Below are 7,159 nucleotides of genomic sequence, written 5' to 3'. Positions count from 1 at the left end.
CACCCCCTCCCCGCGCCTGCGCCTGCGCCTTGAAGCGCGCCTCCGTCGCGGGCGCGGGCACGCAAGGCTTTACTCAATGGCCCCCGCCCCCTGCCAAGCCCGGAAGAGGCGCCAGGCAAGGGCCCAAGAACCCTGACGCAGCCATCTTGAAAGGGGGCAGGGAAGGCAGAAAGCTGCCATCTTTCTTAAGGGCAACGCGCTACCTCTTGCACAGAATGGAAATTCAAGGGAAGTCACCTCACCGTCTTGAGCGCGGGAAGTGTGTTCTTTGAAACCATCTTTTGTAAGCACAGGCAATTACTAAAAACTTTCTTTTTCTTTTAAAGTCAGTCGTAGTTTTCCTAAATGCAGATTATAATTTCTTCAGAATTCTGAAAACATTTTTATACCTCAACAAAAGATGAAAAGTATCTTATGATATATAAAATTTTATTGTAGAAATAATAAATAATCTATCTGATAGGGTGAAAATGCTTACAATATTTCCTGCTTATAAACCAGTATTCCAATCATCTATTAAAACTATATCCTCGTGGACGTGATGGCTCACGCCTGTAATTCTACCACTCTGGGAGGCCGAGGCAGGAGGATCGCTCAAGCTCAGGAGTTCAAGAGGAGCCTCAGCAAGAGCGAGACCGTGTCTCTACTAAAAATAGAAAGAAATTATATGGACAACTAAAAAATATATATACATATAAAATTAGCCGGGCATGGTGGCGCATGCCTGTAGTCCCAGCTACTCAGGAGGCTGAGACAGATGGATCACTTGAGCCCAGGAGTTTGAGGTTGCTGTGAGCTAGGCTGACACTACAGCACTCTAGCCCAGGCAACAGAATGAGACTCTGTCTCAAAAAAAAAAAAAAAAAAACCCTATGTCCTCTACCATAAAGTTAAAAACATCAGTTGATAGTATTGCACCTGGGCTGCGACAACCAGTGGGACGGGCAGCTACTAAGGTTCTCCTAAAGCTGGACATAGTGGCAGGCATTTATAATCCCAGTTATTCAAGAGGCTAAGGCTGGAGGATTCCTTGAGACCAGGAGTTCCAGGCTGCAGTGAGCTATGATCATGCCACTGCACCCCAGCCTGGGTGATAGAACAAGACCTTGTCTCTAAAAAATAAATAAGTTCTGGATCTCTAATGACATAAATACATTAGCATTACTTTTAAAAATTATTCATGCTTCTTCTTGAAGGGTGTTCCTGTCTTATTTTTCTCTACTATAGAAATAGAGACTTTGGACTTTGAAATTCAACTTCAGGCACTTCCAACTTGATCAAACTGTGTGATCTTATGCAAGTTACTTAAGGTTTTGGTAGCTCGGTTTCCCTGAGTGTAACAAATAGAGATAATAATAACTGTAGCTACTTCAAAGGTAGATTGTAAGGATTAAATGAGTTACTATGCTGAAAATGTAGAGCAATGCCTCACCCACAGTAAGAGTTTTAGCTATTGTCATTTCGGGGGGGGGGGGGGGTGTTCCATATCTGAGGAAGATTTATAATTCTCTCTGTAATCATCCTTTCTTTCCCAAAACACAAAAGCAGGGAAAAAACCAAACATTATATGCCTTTATTCTTACTGACATGTTTCTGTAATCCTCTCAGTTTTAAAAACATGTCATTCAGTAGTGTTGCATTTGGCTGCTATAATCAAGTTATCTGAGTTGGAATGTGTTTTTTTCCTCATGGTTTTAGTATGCCATTAATCTTTCTGAAGTAACATCTTCCTGTTGTGAAATTTTGCAGTTTGTATTCTTAATGATTATTACCATAAATTGCAATCATGTGTTAAATGCTACTGGTCCTTATTTAAAAGTTTAAGTGACGGCCAGGCGCGGTGGCTCACGCCTGTAATCCTAGCACTCTGGGAGGCTGAGGTGGGCGGATCGTTTGAGCTCAGGAGTTCGAGACCAGCCTGAGCAAGAGCGAGACCCCATCTCTACTAAAAATGGAAAGAAATTATATGGACAGCTAAAAATATATATAGAAAAAATTAGCCGGGCATGGTGGTGCATGCCTGTAGTCCCAACTACTCGGGAGGCTGAGACAGGAGGATCCCTTGAGCTCAGGAGTTTGAGGTTGCTGTGAGCTAGGCTGACGCCATGGCACTCACTCTAGCCTGGGCAACAGAGTGAGACTCTGTCTCAAAAAAAAAAAAAAAAAAAAGTTTAAGTGACATGATCACTAATTCTCTGGTTTCATGACTTCTTGTCTCTAAAATATTGTTCATCTCTTGGATCTGTCCTCAGTTCACTGTTCTTACCTAGATGCTTGCACTATGAGCCACCACTGTATGCTGAAGACTCCCAAAGTTAACTTCTAGCTGTGAACCGACCTGGTGTTTCCGATACTGATTCCTACAGCTCGGCTTCTTATTGCCATCTCCCTGTGGATATGCCACTAGCAGCTCAAGTTCTCTATGTCTAAAACTCAACCAATTCTGTTAACTACCTCACCAACTTCAAAGATAAAGGATTTTGTCTTGTTCACTCTCCATATTACTTGACCATATTACTTGACACACATTCTCCTGTGAACCCATTCCTTGAATTGCGTTATCCTAACTGGGTCTTGGCAACAGCAAGGTGGTTGAAACAGTCAGACGTCAACCTAAATCTTGTTCTTGGAGCCTAATTTGTTTTTCCTAAATGCAATTGACTCCCAGTAGTTTTAGGCTTTGTAGTTATACCATATTACCAGCAGAGGGAGATAGTTTTTTACAATTTCGCTATTAATATAGTGGGCAAGGAGCCTTAATAAAAGCATTAGATGGACATTTCCTGAGACTGAATTTATTTTCTTTCTTTCTTTCTCTTCCTTCCTTCCTTCCTTTCCTTCCTTCCTTTCTTCTTTCCTTCCTTCTTTCTTTCCTTCCTTCCTTCCTTTCTCTTTCTTTCTCTTTTTCTCTCTCCTTTTCTTTTTGAAGCAGGGTCTCACTCTGTTGCCCAGTCTACCTACTGGTCTAGAATGCAGTGGCATCAGTCATCATAGCTCACTGCAACCTCACACTCTTGGCCTCAAGCAATCCTCCCACCTCAGCCTCCCAAAGTGCTAGGATTATAGCCATGATCTACTGTGCCTGGCCTGGGACTGAATTTTCAATGAGATCAGAAAGATGAGATCTTGGAAATCATTTGAGGATCCTGCAAGGGAAATAGCTTTTGTTCCATAGAAATGGGCAATCAGGAGGCCAGTCTTGGTTAATCATATAGATCCTTTGTGACCTTGGGCAAGTCCCTTCCTCTCTTTTGGTCTGTTTCCTCAACTTTAAAATGATGGACGGGACAAAATAAGCTCTAAAATTGAGAAAGTAGTGGCAATTTCTTCCTTCAGGGATAAGCCCTAAAAGTTGAGGCAGCAGCATACACAGGTATTGGCAGAGACCCTAAAACATGAGGTTCTCTTTCTTGTGAAATGTGTTTGAGGTGCCATTCATATCTGGGGCTTGTGCGTTAAAGAGACCTGCACTTTTGAGTGTCCCTTTGATACACCGCATAAAACACTCTAATATGCAATGGGAACACAACAGCAAAGCCCACAGCGAGGTAACTTTCTATGTGATGCACAAGCTGACGTTAGGTAGACAGTTGTGTTAAGAACTAAGTGGCAACTTACCAGTATTTAAAATGTACATAACTTTTGACCCCAAGGATATCCATTGCTACGTTATTTATAATCACAAAAGACTGGAAACAAATTTTCCATCACTAAGGAATTTGTTAAAAAAAATTATGGTACATTCATACAAAGGAGTAGAATGCAACTGTTAACAAAATTTACATGGTCTTAAACGTACTGATACTAAGTGATCTCAAAGAACTATAGGTAACTTTTTTACGAAAAGCAAGGCACAGAGCAATGTGTTTAGTATGCTGCTATTTGTATTAATAGGTTTGTTTTATTTATGTGTGTGTATATGTGTGTGTGTGTGGTTTTGTGTGCACCTCTGGAAAGACATAAAGAACTTAGTAGTAACTTTGGTGGAGGGGAGGGACTGACCAGGTAAGGGACTCATAGGATAGACTTCAATCTTTTTTTTTTTTTTAAAGAGACAGTGTTTGGGAATCTCAGCGCTGTCCAGACTGCATATTTCAGTTTTTCCACAATGTGGATGGTACATATGAGGATTATTTAAGGAAATTAAAGACTTTTTTTAACTTAAAAAAAAAAAGGAGACATGGTCTCATTATGTCACCCAGGTTGGAGTGCAGTGCCACAATCATAGCTCACTGAGACCTCCAATTCCTGGGCTCAAGCAGTCCTCCTGCCTTAGCATCCCAAGTAGCTAGGGGCACACCAACACACCTGGCTAATTTTTCTTCTTTTTGGAGAGACGGAGTCTTGCTATGTTGGCCAGGGTGGTCTCAAATTCCTGACTTCAAGCAATCCTCCCACCTCAGCCTCCCAAAGTGAGGTGTGAGCCACCATGCCCAATTTTTATTATATGTCCTTTTGTACCTTTTGAAAGTTGTACTATGTGCGTGTAAATGAATTTTAGCACAGCCATGCATTGCTTAACAACGGGTATTTTCTGAGAAATTTGTCGTTCGTTAGGTGATTTCGTCGTTGTGGAAACATCATAGCATGTACTTACACAAACCTAGATGGTAGCACCTACTACACATCTAGGCACAACCTGGTACAGCATGTTACTGAGTGGCATACTGAAGGCAATTGTAAAACAATGACATTTGTGTATCTAAACATATGTAAACATAGAAAAGGTACAGTAAAAATACGGTAATATAATCTTATGGGACTACTATCGTATATGTGGTGTGTTGTTGACTACCATGTGGTGCATGACTATATTTGATTATTAGGATGAACTCTGGAGGAAAACATCTTGTTTAAACCTGTTAGACTGCAGCCACCCCTCTCATCCTAACCTTATCCCTTGTCTCCTTGTCTCCAATCATCTTCCAATCAGCCTTCACACTGTAGAGAGACTATTTTGAAACACCATTTTCATCATACATTATATCCTCTCTGCTCACAAACCTCCATGACCTAGAAGGTAATGTCCAGTCTTCCTCCTGATATTCCAGGCCATATATCAACTGGCCTCAATTTTATCTCCCTGTTTGTCAGAAGCAAGGTTCTGTAGAGTTCAAGAGGATAGGCTTTGAAGTGAGACCACCTGGGTCACCCTGCCTGTGAGCTACTTAATTCCCGTGTGCCTCAGTTTCATCATCTTTAAAATAAGCACAATAGCTGGGTGCGGTGGCCCACGTCTATAATCATAACACTTTGAGAGGCTGAGTTGGGAGGATTGCTTGAGCTCAGGAGTTTAAGATGGCTGTGAGCTAGGCAGATGCCATGGCACTCTAGCCCAGGCAACAGAGCAAGACTCTGTCTCAGAAAAAGAAAGAAAAAATAAAATAAGCACAATAATGGCACCTACTTAGCAGCAGTGTTTGGTATGTAACAAAAATACTCAACAAGCATCAATTATGATTATCAAAGAATTTGCTTTAGTATTTTTGTGCTTATCACAATTTATAGCTTTATATTGCCTTATTTACCTGTTTATTGCCTATCTCTCCCAGTAGACTGCAGGAGCCCTCCATGAGGGCAGGGACCTTGTTAGTTTTACTTAAAAATATTTTATCGGCCGGGCGCGGTGGCTCACGCCTGTAATCCTAGCACTCTGGGAGGCCGAGGTGGGCGGATCGTTTGAGCTCAGGAGTTCGAGACCAGCCTGAGCAAGAGCGAGACCCCATCTCTACTAAAAATAGAAAGAAATTATATGGACAGCTAAAAATATATATAGAAAAAATTAGCCGGGCATGGTGGTGCATGCCTGTAGTCCCAGCTACTCGGGAGGCTGAGGCAGTAGGATCGCTTAAGCCCAGGAGTTTGAGGTTGCTGTGAGCTAGGCTGACGCCACGGCACTCACTCTAGCCTGGGCAACAGAGTGAGACTCTGTCTCAAAAAAAAAAAAAAAAAATATTTTATCATACATATCACATGGTCTGGCACTTAGTAGGTGCTCACCAAATACTTACTAAATGCCCTCTTAGTTGCCAAATTCCCAGTTTATTCATTCATTCAACAAGTAATTAGGGAGTCCCTACTGTGTGCCAGGCTCTATATTAGGTGCTAGTGGTAAAGCAGTGAGCAAAAACAGAAAAATCCCTGCAGTCCTTGAGCTACGAGATATAGGGTGAAGTGGTTATGTATTAGAACCTGTTCTAACATGATCCAACAATTCCAACCCTGACTGGTTTCAGAATCCCTGAGCAGCTTTAAAAAAAGTCTGAAGCAGTGGCCTAAGGAGGGCCCTAGAATCTGTATTTTTTTTTTTAAAAGGAAACACTTAATAGCTGGTCCAGTGTTTCTAATATTGAGTGCTACAGGATATTTGGAGGAGGAAGAGTGGAGTTGGTCACAAGTTCTATGACAATTTTTAAGCATGGGGTTTTTAATGACATGATTTAAATATTTCTTTTAGCAATTATAATTGCCAGATTCCTCTTTTGCAGTGACATTTCCTAATTGAAACACTTAAATTTCTTAAATCAATGTTTCTCACACTGTTTCCCAGAGTGTATTCCCAGGGGTCTTTGCATTACAAGTTTGAGAAACATACTGCTTTCTAGGTTAAGGCTGACTCAGATCTGCTCAACAGGGCCTTGCCCTCCCAACTTGAGAAGGGACTTGGTTTCTGATACAGCCCTATGTCCCATAAGATATCCCAGGAGGTCCAGTTTATCCCAGGGCAGTCTGCCAGCAGTTCAAGCTTGCTCCAGTTTTAGGCACAAGGGGGTGAAGACTGAAGCCCTTGAGCTCTGTATCTCTGGCATTTCCTTAGAGAACATGCTGTAGGGATGGGTTCATGAAGGGTCTCACCTACACACCAGGTCTACTCCCCTGAGAAGGGGGACTCTGCTCGACCCCATCCCCTGGTGCTAGTCATAGTGGGAAGTTAAGGGGCTTGCGAACCGGACACGCCTGAGTTCAAATCCTGCTCTCCGCCCCGCCCCCCATTCCCCTTCACTGCTGTGTGGCTCTGGGCAAACGGCTGGTAATTCTCTGCTACTGTTTCCTCCTCTGAAAAATGGAGCTAGTAACAACTCATGATGGTTGTTACGGTTACGGGAGGCTTCGCCTGCACACCCCAGGCACTGAGTTTCCCTCCCGCTGGCGATAACCA

This window comes from Eulemur rufifrons, chromosome 8, assembly GCF_041146395.1.
Source record: "Eulemur rufifrons isolate Redbay chromosome 8, OSU_ERuf_1, whole genome shotgun sequence".
NCBI classification, from domain to species: Eukaryota; Metazoa; Chordata; class Mammalia; order Primates; family Lemuridae; genus Eulemur; species Eulemur rufifrons.
This window is presented reverse-complemented; position numbering follows the sequence as displayed.